The following is a 13,923-nucleotide window of genomic DNA, read 5'->3' as shown; positions in this document are numbered from 1 at the left end:
GGGTCAAAGCTGCCAGTGGAGCAGACCAGGATAGTAGCAGTAACGGAGATGCTAAGTGTCAGGTTCTAGACATATTTTTAAGGTTGAGCCCACAGGATTTCCTGACAGGTGCTGATTAAATCATATATTAAATTCTTAATATATGCCAGGCACTAGCTGTGAACTACCTCTGAGCCAGATTTGCCAGAGAAATGTCACCCAGGCTTTGACTGGTACCAGCTATTCCTAAGACATATTGCACCACGGGGCATTTCTCACTCTCAGTGTCCTACAGTTCGGTCTTCAAACATTGCCTCTTCAGATCAGAGCCAATATAGCCTGCTGCCTCTGTGAAATTTGTTGCTTTTTTTGTTATTATTCACCCAGCATCACTCCATGGTATCTACATTAAGAAAATAGATGACTCAAGACCTCCATAAATCCTTCATTCTCCTGTTTTATTTCCCTGTCCATCACCTCCTCATTTATCCTTAATATTCAGGTTTTTGCATTCAAGGCCAGGCCAGCTCTCCCGAGGACTTCCATCTTCCTTCTCTCACATCTGCCCTTTCCTCCTGGGACTCGCACAGCCTGAGGATGGGAATTTGAGTCATCTGTCTTCTGTAACCATATGGATAAGATGTAGTCATTACCGTGTCGGCATTGTTGTGCCTTGGAAGCTAATTAAGACAATTAGCTATTAAATACCAAAAACAATTAAGCTAATTGAAATAAACCATATGCAGTTTACAGCCTTGCGTAGACAAAAAATTAACATGTGGCTGGATGGTGGCACTACAGACGTTCTGATGCCAAAATAAATCAGGGAATATGGGAGCCAAAGACGGAGGTGTCTTAGCACCCAATCAGTTTACCACCACAAAATGTTGCTCAAAGACGTTTGGCTTGATTTTTGGAGGTTTCTTCTATATTGGAAAAATAGTGTATTCTTGTCCAAATGGTTTTGGGCTATAAAACGGCAGAATCATGCTGTTACTCTACCTCTGACTCAACTCTAGATGGAAGCAGCATCCAAAGACACTCAGAGGAGAAAAACAGCCTTCTCAGGGGACCTTTGAAGCTTATCTTTAAGTTAACCAGAGCTCTAGGAGGAAAGCAGGTGCCCCACAGTTTTAGGCTGTGGCTGGCAGTTTTAGACCACACGTGTAATTTTCACACGCAGGCGGGAGGGACCGGGAGCCAGAGGATGGAAGAGAAGTTATGGAGACTCAAGAGGCCCTATAAGGAGTGTGTGCTTGTCTGGAATTTTTCAGCTGCATGTGCCAAAAAGTCAGCTAGAATTTGCCTAAATTGAAAATGAAATTTAGCTAGGAAGGATGATCTTCAGAGACCAGGAACTCAGGGGCTCCCAGGGACTCAGCCCAAATAGGGCTCCGTCTGTCTGTCTGTCTGTCTATATCTCATCTCTGTCTAGCTCCGTGTTGGCCAGGCCATGCTCTCGCTGCAGAGGGATCTCCCCATGTGGCAGGGAGCCAGTTTAGCAACCCTAGTGGATGACAAGAGCTCCTTATACCCAATGTCCACGTAGCCCCTTGTCTATACATATCCACCCTTTGGACCAATCACCGTAGCTGCAATATGGGATAGAGGGTTGATCGGATCCCCACCCACAGGCCCACCTCTTCCCATTCCCATCCCACCTATGGCCAAATGGAGAAGCTTGGGAAGGAAAAGCTTGCAAAAGAGCAAAGCCAACAGCTAGCTACATGGTCCCTGGGTCAGGGTGCTAAATGAAAGAATCAGAATCTGATGGAGAGAGTGTAGAACACCCATCGCTTAGAGAAAAGTATAAAGAGATCTAAGCATAAGGCTCCATATGTTTTGCAGTTTTACATCCCGCCATTTCTCTGCTGACTGTTCAAAAAATATTATTATAAACAGCCAGGTTCCTTTTCCCCAACATTTGCCTCAACAGCTGTCCACAACTGCCTTGTGTAAAATAAGTCTTTATTTCTCTGGGATAAATGCCCAAAGTGCAAGGATGTAGAGAAGAAACAGTCTTGGGAGGAACCCAGCTTCTTCTTCCTCTCATAACCAATCTGAAATATTATTTATTTTTTGATGGGTATTTGCTATTTGGAAGGGGGGAGGTGGGAGGTGATTCAGTGTCTAAACCCACTTACTATGTTTGAGAAAGTCCCTACCTACCTTATAAGCAGTGGTGTCCTGGTAAAAGTTTGACAACCTGCTGTGAAGGGAGAGGGGACCCAATGTGCAGTGTCTGCTCATTTCTGTGGTGTAAACACCCCATTATAGCTGATTTCAAGCTATCAATGTGATATCACTGAATGCAAAATTGGGAAGTGATTTGCATTAGCACATCATTATAGAATATTTCCACCGTGCAGATACAACAGGTATAAATAACTTCAAGAATATAGATAATAGTAAAACTAATAAAATAATTAGGAAGGGATTAATTTTGAGTATTTAATTCATTGGTTTTGAATAGAATATATTTACCTGTGAGTTTATATAATTATATTTACTTTTTAAATTTAAACTTTTGACTTTGAGATTGATATCAAAACCAGAATTTTGACATTGACACCGTCAAATTACAGAACATTTCCATCACAATAATAATCCCTCATGTTGGCCTTTTGTAGCCACCCACTTCCCTCCTACCCACACCCTCTTCTTAACTCCTGTAAACCACTAACCTGTTCTCTATTTTTATAATTTTATCACTTTAAGAATACTTTATGAATAGAATCATATGGTATGTCACTTTTAGGAACTGGCTTTTTCCACTCAACATTTTTCTCTGGAGATACACGCAGATCATTGTGTTGTGTCTATCAAAAGCTCATTCCTTTTCATTGCTGGGTAGTATTCTAGTCTGTTTAGCCATTCACCCATTGAAAGACATCTGAGTTGTTTCAGCTCTTGGCTATTGCAAATAGAGCTGCTATAAACATTTGTTTATGGGTTTTTGTGTGGAGATAAGTCTTTATTTCTCTGGGATAAATGCCCAAAGTGCAATTGCTGGGTCACATGGTAGTTGCGTGTTTTGGTTTTTAAGAAACTTCCAAACTGTTTTCCAGAGTGACTGTCCCATTTTATCTTCCCACCAGTGACGTATAAGCGATTCAGTTTTTCCACATCCTCACCAGCATTTGGTGGTGTTGTCATCACTTCTTTTTTTAAGACATTCTGATAGTTGTGTGACGATATCTCATTGCTGTTTTCATTTGCATTTTCCTAATGGCTAAAAAGATTGAACAACTTTTCATGTGCTTCTTTGCCATCTGTATATTCTCTTCAGTGAAATGTTTCTTCATGTCTTTTGCCCATTTTTCAATTGGATTATGTTTTTTGATGTTGAGTTTTGAGAATTATTTATATATTCTAGGTACTAGTCCTTTGTTAGATATATGGTTTGCAAATATTTTCTCTCCCTCTGTAATTTATCTTTTTATCTTAACAGGGTCTTTTGCAGAGTAAAATTTTTTTAAATTTTAATGAAGTCCAATTTATCAATTTTTTCTTTCATGATTCATGCTTTTGTTGTCAAGCCTAAGAACTTTTTCCCTAGGCCAAGACGTGAAGATTTTCTCCTATTTTTTTTCTAACTATAGTTTTAAACTATTTTGAGTTAACTTTTGTATCAGGTGTGAGATTTACATCAGGGTCCATTTTTTTGCTTATAGTTGTCCTGTTGCTCTGTCACCATTTGTTGAAAAGGCCATTTTTTCTTCATTAAGTTATTTTCACAACTTTTGTCAAAAATCAGTCATATTTGTGTGGGTCTATTTCTGACATCTTTGTTCTGTTCCATTATTCTATGTGTCTGTCCCTCCACAAATACCACACAGTCTTGCTTACTGTAGCTATACAATAAGTCTTAGAATCAGGGAGACTGATTCATCAAACTTTATTCTCCTTTTTTAAAATTATTTTACCTATTCTGGTTCCTATGCCTTTCCATATAAATTTTAAAGTATTTTGTCAATATCTACAAAAAACTTTCCTTAGATTTTGATTAAAATTGCATTAAACCTGTATATCAATTTAGGATGAATTGAGAACTTTACTATGTTGAGCCTTCCAATCCACGAACATGGTACATCTCTCCATTTATTCAGGCCTTCTTTGATTTCTTTCATCAACCTTGTGTAGTTTTCACATATAAACCATGTACATTTTTGTTAGATTTATACCTATTTCTTTTTTCTTGAGTGGCTATAAATAGTATTCCCTTTTTAGTTTTGTTATGCATATGTTTATTGCTAGTATATAGAAATGCATTTGATTTTTGCATGTTTAGCTTGGATCCTGTGATCTTGTTGAACTCACTTATTAGTTCTAGGAGTTTTTTGTTTCTGTTTTTATTTTTGTAGATTCCTTAGGGTTTTCTACATAGACAATCATGTCATCTGCACATAGGGACAATTTTATTTCTGATTTGTATGCTTTTTATTTTCTTGCCTATTGCACTGGCTAGAACTTCCAGCACTATGTTGAGTAAAGTGGTGAGAGAGGACTTTCTTACCTTTTTCCCAGCCATAGGGGAAGTGCATTCAATCTTTAATCATTAAGCATAACATTAGCTATAGATTTTGTGCAGATGCCCTTTATAAAGTTGAAGAAATTTTCCTCTACTTCTATTTTTCTGAGAGTTTTTATCATGAATGCATATTGAATTTTATCAAATATTTTATCTGCGTTATCTGTGTCAATTGATATAATCATGTGAATTTTTTTTTCTTTAACCTGTTATCATGGTGGATTATATTGATTGATTTTTGAATATTGAAATAGCTTTGCATCTCTGGAATAAACCCCACTTGGTCACAATGTGCAATTCTTTTTATGTATTTTTGAATTATGTTTGCTAATTTTTTTAACGTATTCTTGCATCTATATTCATGAGAGATACTGGTCTTTAGGGTTTTTTGTTTGATATTTGTATTATCTTTGTCTAGTCTTGGTATTAGGGTAATATTAGTTTCATAAAATTAATTAGGAAGTGTTTCCTCTTCTATTTTCTGGAAGAGATTGTGTAGAACTGGTGTTAATTCTTCTTTAAATGTATGGAAGAATTCTCCAGTAAAACCATTTGGGCCTAGAGATTTCTTTTTTGGGAGTTTTAAAATAAGAATTTAATCTCCTTAATCATTATAGGGCTATTCAAATTATCTCTTTTATATCAAGTGAGTTGTGGTCATTTGTGTTTTTAAGAAAATGTTCCATTTTATCTTAATTGTCAAATTTATGTGTACAGACTTGTTCACAGTATTCCCTTATTAGTCTTTTGATGTCTGCAGAGTCTGTAGCGATATCCTCTGTTTCGTTCCTGATATTGGCAATTTGTGTCTTCTCTTTTTTTCTTTGTCTATCTTCCTAGAAGCTTGTCAATTTTATTGACTTTTTCAAAAAAATAGCTCTTTGTTTCATTCATTTTCTATTTTTTGTTTTCAACTTTATTGATTTCTTCTCCTATCTTATTTTTTCTTTTCATTTGCTTTGGGTTTAGTTTGTTCATTGTTTTCCAGGATCTTGAGGTAGGAGCTTAGATTACTGATTTGAGACTTTTCCTCTCTTCGAATGTATGTATTTAGTGCTACAAATTTCCCCTCAGCACTGCTTTAGTTGTGTCCCAAGGCTTAGATATGTTGTTGTTATTGTTGTTTCATTTTCATTTAGTTCAATAACTTTTTTTCTTTCCCTTGAAACTTTTTTTTAATTATTTAAAAGTTCGTTGTTTAGTTAACAAGTGTTTGGAGATTTTCCTGTTATTTTTCTGTTATTGATGTCTAGTATAATTCCATGGTGGTCAGAAAACAATCTGTATTATTTTTATTTTTATTCTTTTAAATTTGTTGCAATTTGTTTTATGGCCCAGGATATGGTCTATCTTAGTATATGTTCCATGACCACTCACAAAGAATGTGTATTTTGATGTTATTGGGTTAGTGGTCTATAAATGTCTATCCAATCCTGCTGGTTGATGGTGTTGTTGAGTTCTTCTATATCCTTGCTGATTTTATTTATCAATTATTCTATCAATTGTTGAAAGAGGGTTATTGAAGTCTCCAGCTATAATAGTAATTTGTTTCTCTTTTCAGTTCAATCAGTTTTTGTTTTGCATATTTTATAGCTCTGTTTTTCTGTTCATACACTTTTAGGATTACTATGTCTTCTTGGTGGATTGACTCTTTTATCATTGTCCCTTGCTGCTGAGCAATGGTGAAAATTCTGACTCTCCACTAGGCCTCCTCTGACACCATCCCAGTGAGGTGGAGCAACGGCTCTTCATTACTGCTAGGTGAGGCTGGAAGTCTAGGCTCCCACCTTGGCCTTCTGTGACACCAACCCATCACAGGTGTTGAGCGTTCCTGTCACAGTCTCTTGGGGTTGAAAATCTAGGCTCCTCACCTAGCCTTTGTTGGTCTGGGTGGGGATGGGGCCACAGTTTTTTTCTGTAGTGTTTGGTTCTTATAGTCTGAAACATTTTTGTCTTGCTATGTTGCTCCTTTCCTGCTCCTTTGGCTAGAGACAGCAGACTTTTGTTGGGCCTTTTAGGTCTGAAACTCTTAGCATTTCTGAGTTGCCAGCTCCTTCCACTCCACATCTGGGAAATATGAGGCAAAATGAAACTCAAGGAATACACTGATGTGTTTTTCTTCTGGTCCCAAGGTCCCTAGCTGGTCTGCCTTCTACTCTCCTCCTTCCAGAGTCTTATGCTTCTTTTATATATAACGTCCAGAGATTTCAGTTGTACTTTGCAGGAAGAAGAGGGACAAGTACATCTACTATAATTTACTTTTTAATAATGGCTCTGTTTGACAACCTCACAAGTCCCTGAAATTTTAACAAGCAGCTCTTTTAAGCTGGCTCCAATGCACCATTATGAGTCTCAGACAGAGTCAGAGCCCACTTCCTACCATAGAAGCTAAAATGCCACATACTCCGTTTCCCAGCCTTCCTAACGGCTTGGGCACAGGCACACGACATAAGCATGGGCAATCAGGCTCATCTACCTGAGGCTTCAAACCAGGTGCTAGTGACACCAAGAAGCAGGATAGCAGAAAATCCTAGTAGCTGTTCCAGAGGCAGCAGCAATACCAGTGGTAACATCTACCACAAGGGGCTCAACTGGGGCATCTCATGTCCTGTGGCAGCAGCAGCTTTCTCACCAGACTTTTCTGTGGCATACCTATGACTGTGGTTGTGATCAATATTGTTTGTGAGTTAGATTCTCCTACTTCCATGGTGGCTCTGTGAGTGGCTTTTAAACAACCCTATTTCTGCTTTAATCAGCTAAAGCTGGCTTCTGTTGGGTGCAAATAAGAATTCTGACTGATGCACATTCCTGCTGGCTCTCAGATGCAAAACCCTCTGGAAAATAAAAACCTCAGCTTCTACCACAGAACATCCTTATTCTTGCTTAGGGGAAATGATTGGAGGAATAGCCTAAATGCAAACAGAACAGTAGAACTCAACCTAGAAGGGCTTACTGAGAGGGGATGCTGAGAGACCAAAGCCATCACTATCTAAGCTGCTTTCTTAGTTGCCAAATACCTTCCTTGGCAGTTCTGATCCCCCACACAGTGAACGTGCATTTAATTACAGTCCGTCCTGTGAGATGAGCAATTTGGCATTGGGTGGAATACACTATCTAGCCTGACCTTGGGAACAAGACAATCCGACACTGTAATCTTATTTTCCCTTCTCTGCTTCCCACTCCCCCCTCTCCTCCTACACTACTGAAGACTCACTGGCTAGGACAGTTTTTATGTCCTGGTGGCTTTTGTGCACAGAAAAGACCACTCCGAGGTTAACTTGGGTTTTGAAAATTAGTATTTGATTTATTAAATTTATAGATTTAAAAAGTGATAGCTCTTCCTTCAGCTTTTAAAATCAGCTTAGGAATCTTATTATCCTATTTACAAGTCTAGCAAAGATGAACAATCACTCTGAGAGGGTTTTTGATTAGTGCTTAGTCCCATTTACACACTTAGTTAATTAAACCTCTTTAACATTTTAAGTGGCATTTTTAATTTAATATATTCAACTCCTTTTTAAGAACTTCATCTGACTGATAAACCTTGCTAAGTACAAAAGTGATTCTTATAGAGTCAATAAATTCAGCATACAAAAAAACTGGGAACCTTAAATTCTCTTAAATGTCCAAACTATGAGTAAACTTAGAAATATTTCAACTTGAAATCACAAATCTCAATTATTCAAATACAAACATTAAAGTGGAACGTTAAAGGTGGCCTATTATTCTAATAGGCCAATTCTCTTTAAAATTGTGCATATATAAGCTATTAGATGGGTACAAATTTTTTAACTTGAAAATATTAAAACTACAGTTTTGATCCCCTTAAACATTTGTGTGCTTAATTTAAAATTTTCCCAGGGCTACTAAAATGTCTACCCACAAGGGAGATCGTTTCCTTCTCAGCTAACTGAGGTTGCTACTCAACCAGAGATTCTGAGGGGATGCCGACTAGATCCTAGTCGGTAACTCTATGGACCTACCAAGCCCTATTTCCAGTCTCTAACTTCCTAACTTAAAGACAGAAGTGGCTGCACCGTGCCGTCTCTTGGATACTAGAAGTGGATTGCTAATTTCCAAGCCAAAATTGAGTCCCTAACTCCCATGCAAGTCCTACACCTAATTTTGTATTTATTTGAGCCTTAAGGTAAGTAACTGTATATTTTTGTCCATCTGCCTCCAAAGAATCCTCCATTCTTTTCATATGTTTCTTATCTCATAGGACCACACAACTCTTAGATATGAAAACTTTATCTAATTGGATTCTGGGTACTTCTCACAGCTTTGTCTGAGATCCCAAGATCATTCTCCAAAGTCATTGCTCAGCTCTACGCCCTCACCTTACCTACCCACCTCCTGTGGTCTCTGAGTTCCCAATTCCCCTGGGAATGCAAAAGTGGGCTCCCCCAGGATCTATGCTCCGTGAGACCTGGCAAGACTAAGGGGAATAGTTCCTGAGCCCAGTCACTTCGCCAAGAAGTTGTTGGGGGTTCCCACTCTTCCTGAACATGCACTGCAGTGGTCTAGGTCTGTTGGCAGAGCAAGCTCTACACAGGAGATGCTGCAGCCAAATTTCTTATCTCCCAGAAGGATGAGATGGCATAACCAAAGTCACCAGCCAATGCCTGAGCCAAGGCTAGAACCCAGAACTCCTGACGCCCTCTCCTCATGTTCTGGCCACTCAGTGGCAAGGCCCTCACCACAGCAAAAGCAGCTAGCAAGGGAGGAGCTCAGGCATCATGGCCCCAACCAACCAACCAAATATTAGGATGTGCTGTATACAACGCTTTCTGTTACTTGGCAAACAGAAGAGAAATAGGCATGGTTCCTGCCCCCGAGCTCACTTTCTAAAATAAATATGCATACCATGTATCTGTATTTCCATGATAAGGAAAAGCAATAATAAGAAACAACTTTCAACTACAGTGGGAATAGAAGTGGAAATCATCCATGGAAAAGAATATATTGGTTTAGGACAGTGGTTAGAAATCTCCGGGGTTTGGTGGAGGAAGGGAGGAAATGTTTAAAAAAATACCAGCACGAACCTATAGTTCTGACATCCAGACACTGACATTATTTAAAACACTCCAGGTGATTCCAATGCTTCACCAGAGTTAGGGACCTTTTTCCTTTCATCTCCCCAGTTAAGAATCTCTGGCTTAAAATCTTTATTTCTGAAACTTCAGCCCTTTGCCTACCACTGCGACAAGACTTGCCGCGTATAACTACTAACCGTACAGCCATAAACTTAGTACTTTTCCTCTAAATCAACTCACTTATTTTTAACTTATGAATTTACTTTAGCCTCACCCTACACAATACTATCTGCAGAATCATGGGGCTGACGTGTCCATTGTATTTTTCTCTAACACACATGAAAACACATAACTATGAACAATTAAACTATCCAAATGCCATCTAAAATCATCTCACGCACACCACTGGTATTCTGCCCCACTTGCGGAAGCACTGCCCAGAGACATCCCCAGTCTCAGAGAAATGTCACCCAGTTCTGGGCCCTTTCCAGTAGCTTTGAGGATTTGCTTTGTATTTCTTGCCACAACTTGGTTATTAAAAAATATGTGGGCCATGCTCACCTGTTTCAAAACTCTGATATCCTGATCAGCTGCTCCAGCCCTTACAGTCTAGACTAGTTGTCTCCAGAGGAGAAACCATTTTCCTGAGAGTGTGTCCATCCTAACCTCCCACCCACCCACCTCCTCTGCTCCCGACCCTTGAAAAGCTCATGTCTTCCCTTGAGCCCCTCAAGCATGAGGACCACAGTGGTCTCTTTTATAATCACCTGTCATCGCAGATAAGAATGAGCAACTCACCAGCTCACCATTCACCCATGGGCCTGGGGAGAAGGGCTGCAGACCAGCCCCCTCCGCACACACCATCCCCCCACCATGCCACCGTGGAGTGGGCTTCTCACTACAAGGAGATCCTCTGAATGGTTTCAGGAAAGCAGGGACCCAAAACCCACCCCCTAGCAAATTGCTCCTATTGAAAATTCTCCTGACCAAGGCTGGAAGGACTGCACATTTAGTGGGGAGACTCAAAGCAACACTCGGCCTTAAATTCCTGCTAAAGAAATAACGAAACAAGAGCCATTGTGAGAGCAGGTTAGGAAGCATAAAACTCCTGAGTGGTTCTAAAAGTACGCTCCAAAGATCACCAGTATTAGGCTTATAAAGGGGAAAGGTTTTAGAGCTGATCAAAAAGCAGATTTCTGTTCAAGGGTTTGGATCCCCTGACTAGCCAGCTGCCAAAAAAAAAAAATGTAGATTCCTGGGCCCCGGCAAAGACCAACTAAGTCAGAATCTTAGGAATCTTAGGGTGGAGTCCAGGAGTTGGCAATTTTACCAAGTTCCTGAGGTGACTCACACACAGATGGACCCCAGGACATTCTAAGAAACTGCCCCAGAGGAAGAAGTAGGGCTGATCCCGAGAGAGCAGGGGCTGGAGGAAGGACAGGGCTCGAGGAAGGACAGGGCTGAAGGGAGGCCTCCCAGGACTCTGGCCTTGGGCAAAGTGCCTACAAGTTCCCTGTACATGACAGGCCTTCCAAAACCCAGAATGGAGAAGGTGCTCTAGTCCTTCCGTCGTTAGCACTTTGAGGAGCCACAGATGGAGTAGGAATCGGACGTCTAAGATGGACCATGGGGTCTTTCTGCTGGCTCGAGCCCAGAGCCAGCTCTCAGGTGGGCTGGCTCCCCATCCACCCCTATCTTATCTCCTGCAGTTCCTGGGGCCTATGGGGACACTTTCTCTCTCCCCCGCCACTGTCTACTCATCAGCCTGGCACACAAGATGTAGGATCGCCAACATCTCTCTTTCCAGCTGGCTAGAAAAGAAGCCAACAAGACCTCTTTGGGTTTTGACTGTATTGTTACTAACAGGCAGAGAAAGAGCCAGCTATAATTGAAATTAACAAACATGAAGACCAAAACATTCTCAGAATTCTTTAAAAGTTCTACTGGTGTAACCTTTGGTCTTCACTGGATCCTAAATGGAGCGTAGTATGTGACCTCTCAGTCCCTCCTTCTCTGTCACCTGCTCACCCCATGACATCCATGCACGCCAGTGACCAGGCATTTGGGAGGTATTAGGGGTACAGAACAGGCTCAGGCTGGGTCTCTGCCCATCTTATGGTCCAGAGGGAGACTGACCACCTGGGCACACAGTGGGAGAGGGGGCGTGGCAGGTACGCAAGGGAGCAGCAGATGAAAGCCTCGTTTTGACTGTCTGGGTCCTGAGCCCTGTCCTGGGAACTGTGGGCATGACGGAGCTCCCGCTTCTCCTTCACGTCCCTCGGATCTGACTGTGACTCATCCACCACTCAGAGAACATCCCAGTGGCTGTCTGCTTAGTCAGCACTTGATAAAACATTATTCAATAAAAAGAAACAGCTCCAACAAAATTAAAAATAATGCCAGCAGCAGTCTCAAATATTAAATCTTCCTTCCGGAACATAAATCCTACAGATATTTGAGTCTGCTCTTTGGACAAGGGGTGAGTCACGTACCCAATCAAATTCTCTCTCAGGCAATCACATAATCCATTTATCTGGAAACCAAATTCCTCACTCTGCATTCCCTCATTTGCCACACTGGACTCCATCTGCCCTTCAGCGCTTGCCCAGAACCTGCTTTTATCGTCGTTTTCAGCAATGGCTTCATCGCCGTGTGAGGGCAGCGTGGGCTCGAGTGCCCTTGAGTTCTGTTCCACCTTTCCTCTGCTGCTCAGAGTTCCCTATGAAAGCTCCAAGTGTCAACATGCATGATCACTATACGAATCACCTGATCTGATACAAGAAGAGGTGTCATACAGGCTGCTAAATGGGACACATTATTGCCAGGTTGTGTGACCTAAATGAGAAACCAGGGCAATCTGAGCAGATGGCCCACCAGCTCTGATAGCCAGAAGCTGTCACAAGGACATCAGACGTCTTCAGTGAGCTGCATCCTCAGCAAGGAATAAGGAAATGACAGCTGTCCTGTTTGCTCAAAGTAAAAGAATGAGCTAGCACTTTTCTGGGCCTGAAGCAGGCTTGAACTTATCTGGGGATAATGAAAGCTTTAGGAGGTTGCCCAAGAGGTGGCTATAGCTGCCCTGTCCCCACTCCCCTCTCCAGCTTAGACAGCTGCAAGGGGAGGGGCAAAGTGATGACGGGCTGGATGTCCCTATCAGAAGGGTCTTCTGCCCTTCTCCAGGCCACTTCCACTCCAGAGCAGATGGCAGTGGAGCCACTGTTCAAAAGTCCCATGACTATATCTCCTTTTTAGTCGCCTGCTCTGTCATATCCCCCAGGGCTCCTCTCTGTGACTCCCCTGTGCAACTTGAAGGCGGTCTTGGTCAAGTGGCCCAGTCCCTGAGGGGGTAAGTTCAGAGGCCCTGGGAAGAGAAAGTCAGAGGAAGCACGGGGGCTACAAAGGTTTCAGGACAATCTTCCCAAAATGACATGCCCTCTGGTCATCCAGCCCCAGGCCAGCCCGGCTGCCTTTCTATGGGCTGGCTGCACGTCGTTATCCCTGCTTCTTACACAACCGCCCTGGCCCCCACTTCACTCCTTTCCCTCCCATCCCAGTAACCTCTTGGGTTGCTGCAGCAGCCCCTGGTCTTCTCAAACCCTCCACAAGTCCCCACCATAGACGAGGAGGAAGTCCCCTAAGAGGCCCAGCTCTGAGTGTGTCCACTGACACCGCCCTCCCTTGGTGGGGGGTGGTGGGAAAGGCGGTGGGCAAGGCAGTGGTCTATAAAGCTCCAGGCTCTTGGGAGTTACTCATTTCTTTCCACCTCTCCACATTGGGTGACATGAGGTTACATCTGGCTCTTTCACTGACATTTTTTCCCCTAATGTTCTGAGGCCTCAGGGCCTCGTCTTACTGGAGGCCACCCTGACCCACCAGCCAGGACCAGGACTCATTCCCTGTTTCAAAAGCCTCCCTGCCCCCTTGATTTTCATCTTGTGGTTGAGGACCACCCACAGTTCTCAGCCATTTGCCCAGCAGAGATGACTGACGCAACCTGTGCCCACTGAGGAGTAGAGCTTTCCTGGCTCAGGTTGCCATTTCCTTGCAGGGGCTCGAGACAGAGCAGGTTTCTTCCTGTGAGGTCTAGGAATCCCCCAGACCAAACTAGGGAACCTCCCCACATCAAGGCCCAAAAGGGGGAGCAGGGCTCGGGGAAGGAACTGGGATCCCCGTGAGCAAAGCCTCTCAGCCAAGCCATCTGTGTTTGGAATCTGCTCTGCACACCTCTCTGTTGGTTTTGCATCTGACCTTGGCTTCGTTCCTTGGCAAAGTTCTTTTGAACTTCCACCTAACCTTGCTGAATCTAAGGGAAGAGAGATTTTGTCTTCACACAGGCCAGGGGAGTCCGTCAGAGACCGGAGACCAAGGGAGACAGGA

Source organism: Cynocephalus volans, chromosome 1, assembly GCF_027409185.1.
Source record: "Cynocephalus volans isolate mCynVol1 chromosome 1, mCynVol1.pri, whole genome shotgun sequence".
In the NCBI taxonomy this organism is placed as follows: Eukaryota; Metazoa; Chordata; class Mammalia; order Dermoptera; family Cynocephalidae; genus Cynocephalus; species Cynocephalus volans.
The sequence above is the reverse complement of the archived record's forward strand: the minus strand, read 5'-3'. Positions refer to the sequence as shown.